We start from the raw sequence: 23,118 nt of genomic DNA, 5'->3' as shown, positions 1-23,118 counted from the left end.
ATGGGCCTGAGCTGCTTTGGGTGCCACCCCGCTGTGAACATGCTTCATCCTCATCCTCCTCCACCTCCTCCTCATCCTCGTCCTCCTCGTCCTCCAATAGTGGGCCCTGTCTGGCCACATTTGTACCTGGCCTCTGGTGTTGCAAAAAACCTCCCTCTGAGTCACTTCGAAGAGACTGGCCTGAAAGTGCTAAAAATGACCCCTCTTCCTCCTGGGCCACCTCCTCTTCCATCATCGCCCTAAGTGTTTTCTCAAGGAGACATAGAAGTGGTATTGTAACGCTGATAACGGCGTCATCGCCACTGGCCATGTTGGTGGAGTACTCGAAACAGAGCAACAGGGCACACAGGTCTCGCATGGAGGCCCAGTCATTGGTGGTGAAGTGTGTCTGATCCGCAGTGCGACTGACCCGTGCGTGCTGCAGCTGAAACTCCACTATGGCCTGCTGCTGCTCGCACAGTCTGTCCAGCATATGCAAGGTGGAGTTCCACCTGGTGGGTACGTCGCATATGAGGCGGTGAGCGGGAAGGCCGAAGTTACGCTGTAGCGCAGACAGGCGAGCGGCGGCAGGGTGTGAACGCCGGAAGCGCGAACAGACGGCCCGCACTTTATGCAGCAGCTCTGACATGTCGGGGTAGTTGCGAATGAACTTCTGCACCACTAAATTCAGCACATGCGCCAGGCAAGGGATGTGCGTCAAACCGGCCAGTCCCAGAGCTGCAACGAGATTTCGCCCATTATCGCACACCACCAGGCCGGGCTTGAGGCTCACCGGCAGCAACCACTTGTCGGTCTGTTGTTCTATACCCCGCCACAACTCCTGTGCGGTGTGGGGCCTGTCCCCCAAACATATGAGTTTCAGAATGGCCTGCTGACGTTTACCCCGTGCTGCGCTGAAGTTGGTGGTGAAGGTGTGTGGCTGACTGGATGAGCAGGTGGAAGAAGAGGAGGAGGAAGCTGAGTAGGTGTCACGGCTGAGGATGGGGGAAATCCTCAGCCGTGTGGAGCCAGGTGATGTTATGGCTGCTTGACCAAGAAGACAGGATTAGGGAGCAGGTCACCTCCTAAACGCATCCCTAACCTGACCCTGACTCCTAGCTACATGAGCCAACCTTGATGGTAGGAGGGCTCATGCCCCGGAACCTAGAAGTCCCTGCTAGCCCTCAAGATGGCCCTAAGCTAGGAGCTGAGTAAGACAACCCACTCCTCCTAAGCACGGAGTAGCAGGAGTCTCAATGGCCAAGCTGCTGGAAAAGGGGAAACATAAACAGCCTATGTATATGGCAGGTGCTGCACTAGTTCCAGCCACCTGCCACAGCCCTGCTGACTGGATCCATGTGCAGGAAAGCTGAAGTCCACAAATAGCAGACAGACGTCAGCACAAACTCATCCACACACCGGAACCCAGATACATGGCAGCACAAAATAGTACAGGAAAACATAAACATAAACTATGACCACAGTGGTGGCTCTCACAGGCGGATGGAAAAACACAGGAGGCTGCTTCAGCTAGCAAGACTGAAGCAACCTACTGAGCCCTGCTAGAGAGAGGGTCTATATAGGCCCAAGTGGCCACACCCAAGGGTTGGACACACCCAGTGACATCACACACACACTGGGAAGGAAGTTAACCCTTCCAGTACCACAGAAGGGAAAGACACATAAATGGGAAGTGGACACAATACATACAACGTGCATAACATACACACACCTAACATAAAGGTTGCTAGGTGTGACCGCATGCCAGGGCAGCAAGCTGCCTAGCGACGCTCAGGCTGTTCTGCTGCAAAATACAACACTGGTTGCCCGCGGCAACCACAAGTGAGGCCACAGACAAGCGGCCCTCACCCGTGGTTGAACACCCATACAAAACCGCAGGCAACTGCATGCGGTAAAGGAGTCACGGTCATGGGCATGGCCGTGACAGTAGGAGGAGGAGGAGACAGGAGACAAAGAATGTTGCCCTGCGATCCTTGGCGGCGGAAGGACGTGCGCCAAACAGCTCTCCGCCTGGGGCCCAGCCGCCACTACATTTACCCAGTGTGCAGTTAGGGAGATATAGCGTCCCTGGCCGTGCTTACTGGTCCACGTATCTGTGGTTAGGTGGACCTTGCCACATATGGCGTTGCGCAGTGCACACTTGATTTTATCGGACACTTGGTTGTGCAGGGAAGGCACGGCTCTCTTGGAGAAGTAGTGCCGGCTGGGAACAACATACTGTGGGACAGCAAGCGACATGAACTGTTTGAAGCTGTGTGTGTCCACCAGCCTAAATGACAGCATTTCATAGGCCAGTAGTTTAGAAATGCTGGCATTCAGGGCCAGGGATCGAGGGTGGCTAGGTGGGAATTTACGCTTTCTCTCAAATGTTTGTGAGATGGAGAGCTGAACGCTGCCGTGTGACATGGTTGAGATGCTTGGTGACGCAGGTGGTGGTGTTGGTGGTACATCCCATGTTTGCTGGGCGGCAGGTGCCAACGTTCCTCCAGAGGCAGAGGAAGAGGCCGAGGCGGCGGCAGCAGCAGCAGAAGAGGCCGAGGCGGCGGCAGCAGCAGAAGAGGCCGAGGCGGCAGCAGCAGAAGAGGCAGCAGGGGGAGCCTGAGTGACTTCCTTGTTTTTAAGGTGTTTACTCCACTGCAGTTCATGCTTTGCATGCAGGTGCCTGGTCATGCAGGTTGTGCTAAGGTTCAGAACGTTAATGCCTCGCTTCAGGCTCTGATGGCACAGCGTGCAAACCACTCGGGTCTTGTCGTCAGCACATTGTTTGAAGAAGTGCCATGCCAGGGAACTCCTTGAAGCTGCCTTTGGGGTGCTCGGTCCCAGATGGCGGCGGTCAGTGGCAGGCGGAGTCTCTTGGCGGCGGGTGTTCTGATTTTGCCCGCTGTGACTGTATGTTTTTTAGCAGCCTTTAAACCCTGCAGCACATGCTAGGCTGAGTAGATGATGTACAGTTAGAGAGCCATGTGTTCTTCCTAAAATGGCTGCAAGACATGCTGTATTCCAGGTCACCCTGCTGCAATATCTTTGTAAATGATTTTCTCTTGTTCATTTTTCTGTATGCTTTGTTATATCCTGTAACATGTATGTGGGAATGTAATATAATGACTGCCTGTTATGATATAGGTGGGCTGGTGACCTGGCTGTATACCACATAGTGGCAGTGTTTCCCTGTTGTATTACAGGTATGTTGCTGTTATCTTCATATACTTGTTCAATGTAAAATCCACTATACGATCACTGTTTTATAATATATTTAGAGTGCAGACATTTACTGTGAAGGAGGTGGGCTGGTGACCTGTCTGTATACCACATAGTGGCAGTGTTTCCCTGTTGTATTACAGGCTCCAGCCAAGTGCACTCCACCTCAATAAAGCTTTAAACCACAGAAGACCTGAGTGTCGTCCCTTAGAGTCCACTTAGAGTTTATGCCTGGAGGAGCTGGTGACCGAGTGAGTGTGAAAGCTGGAGGTGTCGCAGATGGTGCAAGGAAAAGAGGGTTACATTTGGTGCCGTGACTCAGATGTCATCATTCTGCTCAAAGTGACCAGTGAAGATACCTAAAGTCACCAATGTGCGAGTTCTGAGGTGATTGTGCCACGGCGGAGCTGCTAGGCGGCAGATTGACCTTATTAGCAGTTTATATCCTCTCAGGAATAGAAGATGAGTGGACGAGCCAGAGCCCGCGGAAGAGCACGTGCCAGGGGGCAGCCCAGCCAAGGACAGCCTGGACAGGAGCAAGAGGCTCAAGAACCTAGACGCATTGAAAGACACCAGCAGCCACCAGCCGAGCCTTTGCTTGTGGGAAGAGGGCGCCAGAAAGGCCCGCCAGTAGTGGAGAGACCTCCGACTGATGTTCTGCAGCTTTCAGCTGGATTTCAGGACATATCCCTTGGAGAACGGGGTGGCCGCAGGCGTGACTTCCATGACCTTGGAGTGAACACCCGGCAGACCATTGAATAGAGATGTGAGGCCTGTTTTTTTTTTGCGCTGTGTGACAGGTATAGGTTTAATCACAGAATCAGACTTCTATCTGCACGGTAGCGTGTGTCTTAGGTTTTTCTGAATGACACTATCAGTACCTTCAATGTAAGATATTCTTTTTGGGATAGATTTCAAGTAGGCCTCAAATACCAGAAACTAGTTATTTTGAGAATGGCAAATTTGGGAATGGTTTTTCAACCCAGAAAAAAAAGTGTGCTTTTACGGTCACTACAAATAACTTGACCAGCTAAAACAGTACAGATTTGGTTGAATAGAGAGGTGAGGCCTGTTTTTTTTTGCGCTGTGTGACAGGTATAGGTTTAATCACAGAATCAGACTTCTATCAGCACGGTAGCGTGTGTCTTAGGTTTTTCTGAATGACACTATCAGTACCTTCAATGTAAGATATTCTTTTTGGGATAGATTTCAAGTAGGCCTCAAATACCAGAAACTAGTTATTTTGAGAATGGCAAATTTGGGAATAGTTTTTCAACCCAGAAAAAAAGTGTGTTTTTACGGTCACTACAAATAACTTGACCAGCTAAAACAGTACAGATTTGGTTGAATAGAGATGTGAGGCCTGTTTTTTTTGCGCTGTGTGACAGGTATAGGTTTAATCACAGAATCAGATTTCTATCAGCACGGTAGCGTGTGTCTTAGGTTTTTCTGAATGACACTATCAGTACCTTCAATGTAAGATATTCTTTTTGGGATAGATTTCAAGTAGGCCTCAAATACCAGAAGCTAGTTATTTTGAGAATGGCAAATTTGGGAATGGTTTTTCAACCCAGAAAAAAAAGTGTTCTTTTACGGTCACTACAAATAACTTGACCAGCTAAAACAGTACAGATTTGGTTGAATAGAGATGTGAGGCCTGTTTTTTTTTTGCGCTGTGTGACAGGTATAGTTTTAATCACAGAATCAGACTTCTATTAGCACGCTAGCGTGTGTCTTAGGTTTTTCTGAATGACACTATCAGTACCTTCAATGTAAGATATTCTTTTTGGGATAGATTTCAAGTAGGCCTCAAATACCAGAAACTAGTTATTTTGAGAATGGCAAATTTGGGAATGGTTTTTCAACCCAGAAAAAAAGTGTGCTTTTACGGTCACTACAAATAACTTGACCAGCTAAAACAGTACAGATTTGGTTGAATAGAGATGTGAGGCCTGTTTTTTTTTGCACTGTGTGACAGGTATAGGTTTAATCACAGAATCAGATTTCTATCAGCACTCTAGCGTGTGTCTTAGTTTTTCTGTATGACACTATCAGTACCTTCAATGTAAGATATTCTTTTTGGGATAGATTTCAAGTAGGCCTCAAATACCAGAAACTAGTTATTTTGAGAATGGCAAATTTGGCAATGGTTTTTCAACCCAGAAAAAAAAGTGTGCTTTTACGGTCACTACAAATAACTTGACCAGCTAAAACAGTACAGATTTGGTTGAATAGAGATGTGAGGCCTGTTTTTTTTTGCGCTGTGAGACAGGTATAGGTTTAATCACAGAATCAGACTTCTATCTGCACGGTAGCGTGTGTCTTAGGTTTTTCTGAATGACACTATCAGTACCTTCAATGTAAGATATTCTTTTTGGGATAGATTTCAAGTAGGCCTCAAATACCAGAAACTAGTTATTTTGAGAATGGCAAATTTGGGAATAGTTTTTCAACCCAGAAAAAAAAGTGTGCTTTTACGGTCACTACAAATAACTTGACCAGCTAAAACAGTACAGATTTGGTTGAATAGAGATGTGAGGCCTGTTTTTTTTTTGCGCTGTGTGACAGGTATAGGTTTAATCACAGAATCAGATTTCTATCAGCACGGTAGCGTGTGTCTTAGGTTTTTCTGAATGACACTATCAGTACCTTCAATGTAAGATATTCTTTTTGGGATAGATTTCAAGTAGGCCTCAAATACCAGAAACTAGTTATTTTGAGAATGGCAAATTTGGGAATGGTTTTTCAACCCAGAAAAAAAAGTGTGCTTTTACGGTCACTACAAATAACTTGACCAGCTAAAACAGTACACATTTGGTTGAATAGAGATGTGAGGCCTGTTTTTTTTTGCGCTGTGTGACAGGTATAGGTTTAATCACAGAATCAGACTTCTATCAGCACGGTAGCGTGTGTCTTAGGTTTTTCTGAATGACACTATCAGTACCTTCAATGTAAGATATTCTTTTTGGGATAGATTTCAAATAGGCCTCAAATACCAGAAACTAGTTATTTTGAGAATGGCAAATTTGGGAATGGTTTTTCAACCCAGAAAAAAAAGTGTGCTTTTACGGTCACTACAAATAACTTGACCAGCTAAAACAGTACAGATTTGGTTGAATAGAGATGTGAGGCCTGTTTTTTTTTTGCGCTGTGTGACAGGTATAGGTTTAATCACAAAATCAGACTTCTATCAGCACGGTAGCGTGTGTCTTAGGTTTTTCTGAATGACACTATCAGTACCTTCAATGTAAGATATTCTTTTAGGGATAGATTTCAAGTAGGCCTCAAATACCAGAAACTAGTTATTTTGAGAATGGCAAATTTGGGAATGGTTTTTCAACCCAGAAAAAAAAGTGTGCTTTTACGGTCACTACAAATAACTTGACCAGCTAAAACAGTACAGATTTGGTTGAATAGAGATGTGAGGCCTGTTTTTTTTTGCGCTGTGTGACAGGTATAGGTTTAATCACAGAATCAGACTTCTATCAGCACGGTAGCGTGTGTCTTAGGTTTTTCTGAATGACACTATCAGTACCTTCAATGTAAGATATTCTTTTTGGGATAGATTTCAAGTAGGCCTCAAATACCAGAAACTAGTTATTTTGAGAATGGCAAATTTGGGAATGGTTTTTCAACCCAGAAAAAAAAGTGTGCTTTTACGGTCACTACAAATAACTTGACCAGCTAAAACAGTGCAGATTTGGTTGAATAGAGATGTGAGGCCTGTTTTTTTTTGCGCTGTGTGACAGGTATAGGTTTAATCACAGAATCAGACTTCTATCAGCACGGTATCGTGTGTCTTAGGTTTTTCTGAATGACACTATCAGTACCTTCAATGTAAGATATTCTTTTTGGGATAGATTTCAAGTAGGCCTCAAATACCAGAAACTAGTTATTTTGAGAATGGCAAATTTGGGAATGGTTTTTCAACCCAGAAAAAAAAGTGTGCTTTTACGGTCACTACAAATAACTTGACCAGCTAAAACAGTACAGATTTGGTTGAATAGAAATGTCAGGTCTATTTTTTAGGCGCTGGGTGACAGGCTCAACTTGCCCCTGATGTAATATATGGCCAAAAAATAACCACACTGTTGATGGTTAAATGCACTTGGGTGACACAGGCTCAGCCTGCACCAGATGTAGTATATGGCCAAAAAATAATCAGACTGTTGATGGTTAAATGCACTTGGGTGACACAGGCTCAGCCTGCAGCTGATGTAGTATATGGCCAAAAAATAACCAGACTGTTGATGGTTAAATGCACTTCGGTGACACAGGCTCAGCCTGCAGCTGATGTAGGATATAGCACAAAATAACCACACTATCGATGGTTAAATACACTTGGTGATAGCTTGTGCTGGCGCACCACAAGTCACAAAATGGCCGCCGATCACCCCAGAAAAAAAGTGATCTAAAAACGCTCTGGGCGGCCTCAAAAAAGTGAGCAAGTCAATAATAGCACTTCAATGATCCACAGCTGCAGATCGATCACAGAATGAAGTCTTTTGGAGGAGTTAATCTGCCTAATCTCGCCCTAACGTCGCAGCTGCAACCTTTTACCTACACTGATAATAGCAGAGTGAAGTGCGGCACTACGTGACTCCAGCTTAAATAGAGGCTGGGTCACATGCTGCACTGGCCAATCACAGCCATGCCAATAGTAGGCATGGCTGTGATGGCCTCTTGGGGCAAGTAGTATGACGCTTGTTGATTGGCTACTTTGCAGCCTTTCAAAAAGCGCCAAGAAAGCGCCGAACACCGAACCCGAACACGGACTTTTACGAAAATGTTCGGGTTCGGGTCCGTGTCACGGACACCCCAAAATTCGGTACGAACCCGAACTATACAGTTCGGGTTCGCTCATCCCTAGTTCTCAGCTCTCGAGTGTCTTTCATCACTCTCAAGTAGAACAACTAACTTCTGTATAGGATGTTCCAACCTGAGTGGAGTAGTGAGACGTTTTCCTTTTTTGTCAAGTTTTGAGTCTCCTATTTGTCTCTCCCACCTTGGCGTCAAATTTTCAGGTATGGGTTTATCCCATCCTAACTTCTGTCTGCATAATTCTTGCAGTATTTATCTTGCTTTGAGGATCACTGGGGCCAAGAATCCTAATAGATTATATATAGAAGCCGCTGCCGAAAGAATGGTACGTCTAGTTGCCACTTTCTCTTCAATAGATACTTCAAAGACGAACTTGTAATTCTCAACATTCCTTCCCAATCCAAGTTCGTTCTGAACTGGAAGATGATCATAATTGAGATCTACATTCTTCATTGTTGATGCACGTTCAGAGTCACTGATGGATTCCAGTACCTCTCTGTTGTTTGAGATGAATTTATGAAGGCGCAGGTTTCCTCTTGCGCATAACTCTTGGCTTTCTTTCACTAGTTTGATTGCAGATTCTGTGGACTCTAGACTTATGAGACCATCATCTACATAAAAGTTTTTCTTCAGAAAATTTGCTGTTGATGGGCAACCCTTTTCATTCTGATTGGCCAGGTACTTCATACCATAATTGGCATAACCTAGAGATGATGCTGCTCCAAACAAGTGTACTTTCATTCTGTATTCTGCTGGCTCTGAATCTGTATCTCCGTCCTCCCACCATAGAAACCTCAGGAAGTCTCTATCTTCATTCTTCACATGAAACTGGTTGAACATCTTTTCAACGTCACACATGACCGCTACGGGATACTTTCTGAATCTACAGAGTACTGCAAGCCGTACCCAAAAAATCCTAGTGACAAAAAAAAGTGGAAATTGAACACACAGTAACATAAAATAAAAAAAAGTGAATGTGTGCCATTACGGCCCAGACATTCGTCTGGAATTATAAAAATTCCTCATCTTTTCTGGACCGAAGCCGAGCAAAGAGAGGTGTGTGCGACTGTGCGCTCAAAATGTGAGAAAGTGCCGTCACTCAGTGGGCTCCCACCCCCAGTGAGTTCAGGCACCCCAGGGTCACCACTCCTGGGGCACTTCTGCACCTCGGGCTTTCAAACATCTCAGCCCCTGGCTTAGATCCAGCAGAGGCCTTGGTCACATAGCGATAGAACCTTGAAACTTAAGCCATACATCCTAGGCTTGCTATACAGTTCTCTGCTCTACATCCTAGCAGGGCTCTGAATCTAAAAACAGATACTACACTTGATCTTAACCAAAAGACCGAGAAGCGTACAGATTAGAGTCTTGAAATATAGAATACACAGGGAACACCCACTGAGACCTGAACCTGCAGCTCCACAGTGGACACCCACTATGCTATAGAGCTACTGTAAAACAGAGAATAAAAACCCACCAAGCTCTGAATCTGTAGTTGCATAGAAAACATCCATCATTCTCCAAACATGCAAGAAGAAATTAGCCTTCTTACAAAAAGATGATAAACAATAAGTCACAATATTGTTGATATGTGTATTTTTCTATTCTTTCACAAGCTTCTGGGGCTTCTCAGCAGTTGCTTTTTCTTTTTTTTTTTTTTCCTCAGTTCAAAGACACTCGATAATCACACATCATTTCAAGCAAAATGAATCACAAAATCGAGGCCTTAAAAAACATCATCGGGAAATTCCTAAACCAAAATTGTTAGTCAAGATACCTCAAAGAAGTCCTTTCCATTGCGTAATCTTCCACATATCCTCTGCCTTATCTTCTCCGTTTCTTTTCTTGTCAACCAGATAAACTGTAAATAATCTTGATAAAAAAAACCTTCTACAATCTTCAGGAGAAAGAGACAAATGCTTAAAAACTAGAAGATTTCTCATATCCCATAAAACCTCTTTAAAAATACTAAAAATAATCCAATAAATACGTGAGTCTTTTGGGGTTTCAAGATCTTGACCAACTAAAACACATTCAAATGAAAAATTGGAGAGACCTATAAGCGCTATAAAAATTCTTTCTAACATCTTAAAACATTGTCTGGCAAAAGGACAGCTCCAAAAAACATGCTGAATGTCCTCAATTCCTCTACAACCCACTCTTGGACATTTATCTGTCACTGGAATCCCTCTACCATATAACAATGATCTGGTTGGGAGACGACCATGTAATGACAACCAAACAATGTCTCTTTGTCTATTTGTTAGGCCAAAAACATTAAAAAGTTTCCACGTCTTACTTGCTTGTACATTATTACAGAATGGCACATCACATAAAACCTCTTTACTTTTAAAATGTTGCATTATTTTCTCTTTCTCAGGGAAACCCAAAGAGCTTAGCTCATACTGATCATTAAAGAACTTGAGGACCACATAGAAGGAAGGCAGTACAAATGACACTGGTCTCCTCAAATCCTTTTCACACCAGCCCCACCTTTTTTTTTTTTTTTTTTAATATCTTTATTACTTGAAGTATATAAAAGAACAGAGAATTACAGTACAAAAGTATTTTTTTTTTTCCTTTTTTTCTTTCCCCTTGCCCCCGTAACCACCCCCCTCCCCATACCTGTGGTGCGTCAAAAAAAAAAAAAAAAAAAAAAAAAAAAAAAAGGAGTTTATCCAAACTAATCAAGTCCTCCAACCGCCCCATATCTTGATCCACTTCTCCTCAGCTTCCCTCTGTTTGTACATAATTTTCTCATAGTTTTTTACCTTGTTAGTTAGGTTTATCCATGTATTTATCTCTGGAGTATATCGAGCAAACCAGGTCCGACTGACCAAAACTCTGGCCAACATCAGTATTCTGCCTAGGAAAATCTTTTGGTACTTATGGTTATTTATTTTGGAAAGATCGTTAAGCACAAACACTTGTGGTTCAAGAGGAATTCGTATTTTTAATTTGTGGCGGATGAAGTTGTGAATACTGTTCCAGTATTTTATAAGTTCTGGGCACGTCCAGATCATATGAAAATAATCCGCACCTAAGGTGTCACATTTAGGGCAGTTAGACGTGTCTCTTAATCCACATTTATTCATCCATAAAGGGGTAACATATAGTCTGTGACAAATATTAAAATGTACTAGCACATGGTTAAAGTTCTGGGATAGTGAGCCTAGATTCCCAAAAATATTCTCCCACCCTTCTATTTGTATATTCGGACAGTCCATCTCCCACGCTCTTTGTCCTGGTGATTGTGTATCACTAAATCGTGCCTTAAGTAATAGTTTATATATATTTGAAATCTTCATTCTATGCGGTGTCCCCCCTACCCAATCATTCAAAAAAGATGAACTATCTATATCCAACACAGATTTATCATCCAAACTGGATAATGCTGAACGCAGTTGAAAATATCTAAACCATGAAACATTTTCTATATTATGTGATATCTCTGTAAATGACTTAATCTCTCTATCCTTAATTACCTGTGAAATATACAGAATTTTATTTTTTTGCCAAAATGTGTCAGCTGCAATATCATCTAACCTTTGGAGGTGCAGATTATGCCAAAGAGGCGTAAATGTAAGTGAACCCTTTACCTTCAACCATGTCCTAGTAATAGCCCACACTTTCAGGAGTAATTTTATAGTCTCGCTATAGCCCTGCTCATGGCTCCTCAATAGCCCAGATTCCAGAAGAGTGAATATATTACCATGAACGTGGCTACCCACTATTTTCCCTAAACATGCACTACTTTCTGATTCATAGCACATCAATAGCTGGGTAGCAATGAAATAGCCTTTAAAGTAAGGGAGATTTAAACCCCCGCACTCCAATGATTTATACAAATGTTCTAACTTTATTCGCACTCGTTTTCTTCCCCATATTAGATCATTAATTATTCTTTCCATAAGTTTAAAATATTTATCCTGTATCCAAATGGGTGTATTCCTAAGCACATAAAGAAGTTGTGGTAGTATCACCATTTTGACCAATGAAACTCGGTCAGCTCTAGACAGGGGGAGTCTCAACCAGATCCCTATTTTAGCTCTAATCTTTGTCACCATGGGGATCAGATTAAGTTGTAGAAAATTTTGAACCCTGGATGAGATAATCAAACCCAGATACTGAAAAGAGTCAACGATATCCAGCTGCGTCACATGAACCTCTTTCTGTGACAGGGGGTCTATTGGCATCAAGCTGGTCTTAGACCAGTTTATAAGAAAACCGGACACCTCACCGAATGACTTAACCATTTGAATAATTCTGGGGAGAGTTGTTTCCGTATGGTCTATAAAAAAAAGAACATCATCCGCGTATAAGGAAATACGGTCCTGCGCTCCTAGCGTACCAAATCCCTTGACTTGATAATCCTGCCTGATGGCCAGCGCAAGAGGTTCAATATAAATATCAAATAGCAATGGGGATAGTGGGCAGCCCTGACGCGTCCCTCTATTTAAATCAAAGCTAGTTGTCAGGATTCCATTAAGACTCAATTTTGCGCTGGGGGATCTGTACAGCAATTTCAGAATGCCTATGAATCTTTCCCCAAAGCCCATCCTTACCAGAATCTTCCAGAGGAATCGCCACTCCACCCGGTCAAAGGCCTTAGAGGCATCCAGTGACAGGATGGAGCGAGCGGTCCCTCCAGGGGCCTGGATATTAGCAAAGAGCCGATGGAGATTGTGGTGTGTGCCCTTATTTGGAATAAAGCCATTCTGATCCGGATGGACAATGGAGGAGATAACCCCTGAAAGCCTTGTGGCAAAAATCCTCGCAAAGAGCTTTACATCTGCATTGAGCAGTGAGATTGGTCTATATGTTTCTAGATCTACGGGGTCTTTACCTTTTTTTGGAATTAATGTTATTACGGCTTCCAACATTGAATCTGGTAGCTTCCCGTCCTCCACTGAATCAGAAAGGACCTCCAGCAGTCTGGGGAAAATAAGGTCCCCATATTTATTGTAGAATTCAAATGGAAGTCCGTCTGGGCCAGGGGTGGAATTGGCCGAACATAGTTTAATCGCTCCCTCAAGTTCCTGTATTGAGACATCCAATTCCAGTGCTTTCTTTTGCGCTTCCGAGATAGTTGGAAAAGAAATGTCATCAAGATAGGCATCCATCTTATCATCTGTGATATTTAGATCAGCTTTATACAAATCCAAAAAATAGTCCACAAAAGCCTTCTCTACAGGGCCCTGCCCGCTGACCATCTTACCATTGACCAATCTAATATTATCTATATATTTTTTGGATTGTTGGCTTGAGATTATTCTGGCCAAAAGTTTACCAGGTCGCCCAGATTCCACAAAATATTTTTGCCCTTTAAAGAAAAGGCTCTGTTGGGCCTTGTCCAATAAAAAGTTGGAGTATGCTTGTGTGGCCGTTTGCATACTTTCTCTGTTCTCCTCCGTCTTATTCATATAAAAGGATTGTGTCGCCATTGATGCGAGTTCTTCCAGATTTTTCTGTTTTTTCCCATACTCCTTTCTAAGGTTCGCAATATTACTGACCATTATTCCCCTCATGTATGCCTTAAATGTATCCCATACCACTTGGATTTTTACTGAGCCGTAGTTGTTATCCCAAAATCGACAAATTTCCTTCTGAATTGTTTCGTGTGTCTTAATTACTGTTAACCAGTAAGGGTTTAGTCTAAAAGGGGGTTTTTGTGTGTGTCTTTCCTGAGTTAAACAGAGTTCAAGGAGTAGCGGTGAATGGTCCGAAATTGACCTTGTTTCATATTTCATTCGTTTTGCGTATTTCACATATTTACTATTTATCAATGCTAGATCTATTCTAGACATAGATTTACCTGATTTACTGAAGCATGAAAAGGCCCTTTTCCCCTGTCCTAGATGTCCCCACACATCTTCAAAGTCCGCCTCAGAACAAAACCGTGCCAGGGGAGATCCCTGAATCGGGCTATCTCTCCTGACACTTGTAGAGACCCTGTCACGCAGAGGATCAATGACACAGTTGAAGTCGCCAATAATCGTTGTTGGACACTCTGGCCATTTATCCATAAACAATAACAAAGAATTAAGAACCAAAAAGGAAAATGGCGGCGGGATATAGACAAAAGCCAAGATACATGTCTTCCCCCTTAATTTACAGTACAAAAAGATAAATCTCCCCTGACGGTCGACAGAGGATGCCTCGCAGACGAAATCAATCTGTCTATGTATCAAGACAGTCACACCTCTAGAGTGGCTGGAAAAGGTAGAATGATACGTGTGCGCAGCCCATCCCCTGCCGACCACCCTAGAGGTCTCTTCAGTAAGATGAGTTTCTAACAAACATACTATTGCTGGTAGGTGAACCTGTATCAAATCAAAGATCGCTTGTCTTTTTCCTCTATCCCCCAATCCACGTATATTCCAGGCAAGGATTCTAGTTGTCATTATCAAAAGCGGTTAGAGAGGAAAAAAAAAAAAAAAAAAAAAAAAAAAAAAAAAAAAAAAAATAGATAAACTTGACGCACCACAGCCCATCTCCCACCCCAAACCCCACACCCCATCCCCCCATATAGGTAATCCACCACGTATTGTAGTAGATTTCTCTCCTATGACCATCCCTCCCGCACTCCCCACACTCGGCCCTCCCCATTAGAAAGAAGAAGATAAAGAAAAAGAAAAAGGGGGCAGTTGGGGGTATAGACCCCCCGTAGCGGTTATTGTTCCCACCAAATTCTGCAACTATTAAGTCACTGATCATTTTGTTCGAGCCAGTCCGCGGCTTTTTCTGGAGTATCAAAAAATAGAGTTTTATCTTTAAAAATAATCCGCAATTTTGCTGGGAACATGAGGGAATATTTAATGTCCCTTTCTCTTAACTTCTCCTTTATCGTCGTAAATGTGCGTCTCCTTTCTTGTATGTCTTTTGAAAAATCCGGAAAAAAAGCCAGTCTATTATCATTATATATAACCGGTGAGCATTCCCTCGCCCTTCTCAATAGCATATCCCTATCCCCTGTAGCCAATAACTTAACAAGAAATATCCGAGGTTGTCTCCCTGGGATCGGTTTACCCCCTGGGACCCGATGGGCTCTTTCTATCATAACCAGCCCCACTTGATAAAAAGCCATCCTGCCAAATATCTGCACATTTGAGACGTTCTAAAAGAGCGCTTAAAAGTCTTAAAAACATTTAAAAAATAATGCATTTTTAGAAATAAGTCAATGTTTGGAAAATCATATCCTCCCGTTCTGCTGCTGCTCATTACAACTGTCCTCTTCACTTTCTCAATGTTTGATCCCCAAAAAAACACAAAAAGCTTTCTTGTCATTCTTTTAGTCCATAACTGTGTAGGTGGAAAAATCACTGCTGTATACAGTAGTAACGGGAGAATCACAGTCTTTATAATTAATATCTTCCCTTTCAGCGACAAATTTCTCAATTTCCAAAAATTTATCTTCATATCCACTTTCTTTTCCAACTCTTTGTAACTACTATCTCCTTTAAGATCTTTTCTAAAACCAATCCCCAGTACTTTCAGTTCATTCTTTTGGATCACACCTTCCACCTTTACATCCACCTGCCTACCAAAATTACATAGCTGAGTTTTACTCCAATTAATTGACATCCCTGCTATACAACAAAATATTCTTGTATGCAAATTAACCCTATTTAAATCTGCTTGTGAACTACAAATAAAAACCACATCATCCATATAGCCCAGGGACTTCACAGTTCCTCCATTACTACCAGGGATCAGAAAACCATCCACACACTTGTCCCTCTGCACATTTTTCAGTAGAGCTTCCATAATACAAATAAATAGTATTGGAGACAGCGGGCATCCCTGCCTCACACCAGATAATATCCTAATATTCTCCCCAACATGACCATTAATCAAAATCTGACTGGTAGCACCTTGGTAAAGCCCCTTTATAATTAACAACAACTTCTCAGGAATCCCCAAGCGAGCAAGTGCCGCAAACATGAACCTATGAGAAACCTTATCGTATGCCTTCTCAAAATCAATTGATTCAGCCAGTAAAACCCTATTATTCAAATTTGTATGATACACAATATCCCTTAAAAGCATCAAATTATCAGAAATTCTCCTGCCCGGTACTGTACAGGTCTGATACTCTCCTACCATCAAGCCAATCATTTCTGACATCCTAGCCGCTATGATTTTGGTAACAATTTTGTAGTCACTATTTAACAAGGATATCGGGCGCCAGTTTTTGATATCTCTTTTATCCCCCTTCTTATGCACCAACGTAATAACACCTTTTTTCATAGAATTTGATAAAATAGCTGTGTTAAAAACATATTGCACAACCCTACCTACCTCCTTACCAATAAAATCCCAGCATATGTTATAAAACTCAGCGGGGAGGCCGTCCGAGCCTGGAGTTTTCCCTCTCGCCATCTTCTCCACAGCCCTTTTGACCTCCTCCTCCTGCACCTCGTTATTTAAAACACAAATCTTCTCATCAGGGATATTATTTTCTAAAATCATACAATAGTCATCTATTTCTTTTTTGCTAGCTTTACTTTCATTACTAAAAAGATTTTTATAAAAGCCGGTAATCTCATTCACCATATCAGATCCAGTTGCTTCACCTGTTGATGTTAAAACAGACTTAAAACAACCTTTGGGTCTAAAACACTTTTTAAAAAAATATCGGGAACACTGTTCATTTTCTTCCATATGCTGTATTTTTGCCTGATACACTATATCCTTCCCTCTGTTTTTAAGATTTGCCTTTATTTCTTCTTTAATCTGCAAAATTTCTTGATCCACTTCTAATCCTATCTGTCTAAATTTATATAATGCTTCCAGCTTGGATACAAGAACAGCATCCTTCCTTTTTTTTTCCTGTGCCTTCCTAAAACCAACCCTCTTAAAATATTTAGCAAACTCTTCTTTTGCCCAATCCCACCAAACAAGCAAACTCTTAAAATCTGGCTGACAGTACACACAGGAATCAAAAACTTGCTTAAAACCCATTAATACGTCCTCTTCCTTCAACAATTCAACATTTAATTTCCAAATTCCTTTGCCAAAGATGATGGATTCATTGACACTGATTTCAGCACAAACAATCTTATGATCGGAAAAGGAAGTCGTCATTAGAGAACAACGAGAAGCTTTAACACCTTCTGACACCAACACATAATCTAAACGAGATTTGCAGCGCCCACTATCTGCAAAATATGTGAATCTTTCCTCAGTGTCCACCATCAGCCCCACATCAGTGTAATGCAAGTCTTGTATTATATCATTTAGCACAGTTGAGGTTGCATCCACCCTAGCTTCAACAACGCCTTCTCTATCTTTGACAGATCTAATGCAATTAAGATCACCAGCTACCACTGTAAAATCTCTGCCAGGCAAATAAAACTTTAGAGTCTCAAAAAAAGGCAACCGTGCTTTTTTCTCAGCAGGAGCATATATGTTGAAAACACGGATCCTTTGTCCTAAAAACTCCAAGTTTAAAATCATAAAACGCCCAGGTAAAACAATTTTACAGTCTAAAACAACAACATGACTACTTCTAATTAAAATACCAACTCCTTCACTTTTATTATCCAGACCTGTTGACCAAAAGGACTGTCCTTTCCTCCATTCACTCTCATGAGGAGAGGATCTTATTGCACATTCCTGTAAACATATAATATCAGCTTGCACATCCTCCAAAAAATCAAATACTGCTGCCCTCCTGACACTGGAGCAGATGCCCCTCATGTTCAGTGTGGCTACAACAATACTCATCATCACAAAAAATATTATTTTCTGAAACTTATCCATCATGACTCTGATTTGCTGTCATACCCACCAATCTTTCTACTCAAGCTGTGCTCAACATCAGGCGACCCCTCAGAGGAGTCCCTGTCACTATGATAAATTCCAGGATCAACAGTATCTTCCTGCCGTCCTGACCAACTACCACCTGTCTTATAACGTTTTCTTTGGGAACCAATCACCACATCTTCATCAATATCAATCTCTTCTTCTTTGCTATCCAGTTCACCCACCTCTTCTTCACTCTGCAATTCCTGCTGCCCTGGCGTAATCCCATCATCCTCACTTCCTTCCTCCTGACACTCCATGTTTTCACCTTCTCCAATAACAGGGTCTAAACATATATCTTCGCTACCTGCTACCTCACTAGAAATGCCTCCTTCAAACAAAGACACACACCCTGTCTCCACCTTTTGTCCACCATTTTGAGTAACAACCTTAGTCTCCATTTTAGATTCATTAGCAGTTTCAAGGCTCCCCTTTTTACCAGCCGACGCCTTAAATTTTCCCTCCACTTTTCCTTTATCACCACCAGAGACAATAACAGAAACTCCTGAAACCTTTTCATTACTCTTGTTTTCCTGATTGCTTTCATTAGGAAGCTCTCTTCCTGCTTCTTCAACCTTAGAACCTCCAACAATATCAGCATATGTTTGCTTCGCTTTCTTCCAGACAAAGCATTGTTTTGCTAAATGTCCACCACTCCCACATACATCACATGCCTTAGGAGTCTTACAATCTTTAGCGACATGCCCAGTCTGGCCACAATTTCTGCAACACTGACCATTTACAGGACAATTTGCTTGGATATGCCCATATGCTTTACATTGTCTGCAGAAACTAATCTGTCCATCGTAAAAGCAAAAACCTCTCTCTCCTCCAATAGAAAATGTGTTGGGTATACTTTTAACACCATGTGGCATATTAACATCCGGTTTCAAACGAACCAAGTACTTCCTTTTACAGTTCAGATAACCATGCTTATTCCTCAATCTCTCCACAAATTCCAAAGCTGCACAATATCTTGCCAAGAACATACTCACAACCTCATCAGGTACCTTGGGGTTGTACATATGAACAATAACAGTCACTTTTTTCTTCTCAAAAAGTGGTTGCACTGATACTTTCCTCAAAGTTTCATTCTGTCCTTCTTCTTTCATCTTCTTCAGATCCATGAATACACGTTCACATAAGCTTGCAGAGACAAAGGTAATATCATAAATGCCTTGGCGAGGAAAATCCTGTAACCCCAATACCTGATCTACCTTAAGGTAATCCAGTTTCTTCAAGACATCATGCACGATCTGGTCCAAACCAACCTCCTTCCGATGTTCAGTCGCAACAAGAAGTCGCACTGTATCTTCCAATCCTTGAGCCATCTTGCAGGTCAAATACACTCAAACCCACAATCAAACTCAAAGACCCCAGGGCCCCCCGCAAGGAGGACCCTGTAAGATCTCTCTAACCCAAGCACCAGCCGAGTCTCCTCAACTAGTCCTGAATCAGAAAATAGCAACAAATAAACGAATAGCTTTTCAATCAGCAATAATCACGCCTCAGTTAAACCTCATTGGCTATGATACTGCCACTGCGCAAAGCTCCATAGAAAACATCTATCATTCTCCAAACATACAAGAAGAAATCAGCCTACTTACAAAAAGATGATAAACAATAAGTCACAATATTGTTGATATGTGTATTTTTCTATTCTTTCACAAGCTTCTGGGGCTTCTCAGCATTTGCTAAAAAGCTTTTAAACAAATAGCAAAAGAGCTAAACAACTAAAGACACAGAGCATCTCCTCCGACCTCTTCTCCCCTAATCACCATTTATATCATGGAGACACACACAACACAAACCTTTTATTTGATGAGAGAAGCTTCTTGGAGGAAATTCTTCATAAAGTTCTTGGTCTTTCTAAGCAATGTTCCTCAGTGTTCTTCAAAGGAATGTTCTTACTGGGTTAAGGAACATCCTTAAAAGTTGATCAGGACCTAGAAGTATCAGGCCAAGACGAGGATTGTCTTATTATACAGTATTCCCTGATCACACAACAATGTCTGACACAACGCAGTCCTTCATGCTAATCAACAGAAATCATGGTCTTTCAAGTAGATTTGGGTTGATGAAGCTATGCAGATTTCTCTAATTAGCTGTACAAATGGGTGGAGCTATGTAGATTTCTCCAGCTTCCTTAGCAAAGATCAAAATTAGACCCTTGTGTAAGTCTTCCGTGGCAGTGGTGGTGTCCTAGATCTTTTTCCTGGTTGGGAAGCAGAGAGTCAAGCTGCAGACCCACATTGGCATTGAGTAGGTTTAGAAGTGATCAGAGATTTGTCGCTCTGACTCCCAGGGAGCGGCCCTGCACTCAACAGCAGCAGCAATGAGTGATATTTGTTTGTGTGAGGAACATTCCCTCCAAAGGAGTACCAGGAAAGCCAAATAGAAATTTGCATAGCTCCACCCATGACCATTCTCAGCAATATGATCATTCTCTGTGATATGAACTGCCTGAACAATCCATGGCCTCTACAATCAATTCTTCTTTTTGGAAAAATAGAAGGCATTTCCTTTGGCTACTTTCACTCTCATGTTTGGTGCGGATCCGTTTCTATTATCTTTAACATAGCCAAAATGGATCAGTCTTGAGCACCATTGAAAGTCAATAGAGGACGGATCCGTTTTCTATTGTGCCAGATTGTGTCATAGAAAACTGTTCCGTCCCCATTGACTTACATTGTGTGGTGGAACGGGTCCGTTTGGCTCAGTTCCGTCAGATGGACACCAAAAGGCTGCAAGCAGCTTTTTTTTCGTCCGAATCCAAAGCGGAATAGAGGCGGAACTGAGGCAAACTGATGCACGTGTTGAAAAGATATTACAAAATGGTGGTATGCATAAGATGATGAATGACAATCTTGTCATTCATCATAAACTGGTGGATATATTTCTCTCTTGAGTATCTGTACGCTCACTTTAAGTTATTTAATCACTTTATGATCTCTCTGAGAGGTATATCCGAGCTCTAACTAATAGTTCACTTACTCTACTTGATTTGCAGTTTGCTGTATACACTTGCTTATGATCTGGTATGAGCAGTTCGCATTTGTATGCAATTTGTTTGGATTGTATGCAATTTGGATTGCAATACAGAATTAGAATTTGTGGTTTGGTGGAACTGTAAGCAAACATACATATAACCAGTTTAGTATACAGTTCTAATCACTATATTAACAGTAGGAATATTATATAACTGTTTTAAATACCTATTTTGGCCTCTTGCTTCAATAAAACACAGCTCTTAGGAGAGTGCGTGTCTGTTCAGCTCCTCAATCTGGTGAATAATGTTTTCAGCAGCTCCTGCTAGGGGAATTTCCCACACAAGCTGTGTGTGAGGCTGGCTATGATAGGTCAAAACTCCTGGGCTGTGTGAGGCTAGCTAGGATTGGTCAAGACTACTGCTTAGCAACAACAGTTTAACTCTATGCTTTCTGTTGTGTCTTCTGTGTCATTGAGCTTACCTTACATTATATAATGACTCTTAAAGGCAAATTATCTTTTTCTGCTTCTGTGGACACAAAATATAACTATTATATGACATCCAAACATGAAGTCACTGTAAATAACTCTGCTTTTGTCTTTAACACACAAACATAGGAACTGTATTAAGGTTATTGGCAGGTCTAGCTGTATAAAATATAAGCTATGTTATTAACCTAGGACAGGTCTTAGCTGGCCAGCTACACTCCCACCAAAATTACCTATATTTCTATGTTCTCAGTAGTAGGACTTAACCACCTCCGGACCGCCTAACACAGATTCGTGTTCCGGAGGTGGCAGCCCTGCGCAGAGTCACGCATATATGCGTCATCTCGCGATGGCCGAGATTTCCTGTGAACGCGCGCACACAGGCGCGCGCGCTCACAGGATCGGAAGGTAAGCGAGTGGATCTCCAGCCTGCCAGCGGCGATCGTTCACTGGCAGGCTGGAGATGTGATTTTTTTTAACCCCTAACAGGTATATTAGACGCTGTTATGATAACAGCGTCTAATATACCTGCTACCTGGTCCTCTGGTGGTCCCATTTGTTTGGATCGACCACCAGAGGACACAGGTAGCTCAGTAATATGTTGCACCAAGCACCACTACACTACACCCCCCCTGTCACTTATTAACCCCTTATTCACCCTTGATCACCCCTGATCACCCTATATAGACTCCCTGATCACCCCCCTGTCATTGATCACCCACCTGTCATTGATAACCCCCTGTATGGCTCCATTCAGAGGTCTGTATGAATTTTACGGATCCACTGATAGATGGATCGGATCCGCAAAACACATACGGACTTCTGAATGGAGCCTTACAGGGGAGTGATCAATGACGGAGGTGATCACCCCATATAGACTCCCTGATCACCCCCCTGTCATTGATCACCCCCCTGTCATTGATCACCCCCCTGTAAGGCTGCATTCAGATGTCCGTATGATTTTTACGGATCCAATGATAGAGGGATCGGATCCGCAAAACACATACGGACGTCTGAATGGAGCCTTACAGGGGAGTGATCAATGGCGGAGGTGATCACCCCATATAGACTCCCTGATCACCCCCCTGTCATTGATCACCCCCCTGTAAGGCTGCATTCAAATGTCCGTATGATTTTTACGGATCCACTGATAGATGGATCGGATCCGCAAAACGCATACGGACGTCTGAATGGAGCCTTACAGGGGAGTGATCAATGATGGAGGTGATCACCCCATATAGACTCCCTGATCATCCCCTGTCATTGATCACCCCCTGTAAGGCTGCATTCAGATGTCCGTATGATTTTTACGGATCCACTGATACATGGATCGGATCCGCAAAATACATACGGACATCTGAATGGAGCCTTACAGGGGGGTGATCACCCCATATAGACTCTCTGATCACCCCCCTGTCATTGATCACCCCCCTGTAAGGCTGCATTCAGATGTCCGTATGATTTTTACGGATCCACTGATAGATGGATCGGATGCGCAAAACACATACGGACGTCTGAATGGAGCCTTACAGGGGAGTGATCAATGACGGAGGTGATCACCCTATATAGACTCGCTGATCATCCCCCTGTCATTGATCACCCCCCTGTCATTGATCACCCCCCTGTAAGGCTGAATTCAGATGTCCGTATGATTTTTACGGATCCACTGATACATAAATCGGATCCGCAAAACACATACGGACATCTGAATGGAGCCTTACAGGGGGGTGATCACCCCATATAGACTCTCTGATCACCCCCCTGTCATTGATCACCCCCCTGTAAGGCTGCATTCAGATGTCCGTATGATTTTTA

At 42.6% G+C, this 23,118-nt stretch overlaps 1 pseudogene; it reads right to left on the bottom strand.

The window, feature by feature from the left end:
• Nucleotides 1–19,266: 19,266 nt before the first annotated feature.
• Nucleotides 19,267–19,378, bottom strand: LOC120982843 (annotated as a pseudogene).
• Nucleotides 19,379–23,118: the final 3,740 nt, after the last annotated feature.

Source organism: Bufo bufo (assembly GCF_905171765.1).
Source record: "Bufo bufo chromosome 4 unlocalized genomic scaffold, aBufBuf1.1 SUPER_4_unloc_1, whole genome shotgun sequence".
Taxonomy (NCBI): domain Eukaryota; kingdom Metazoa; phylum Chordata; class Amphibia; order Anura; family Bufonidae; genus Bufo; species Bufo bufo.
This window is presented reverse-complemented; position numbering and strand designations above follow the sequence as displayed.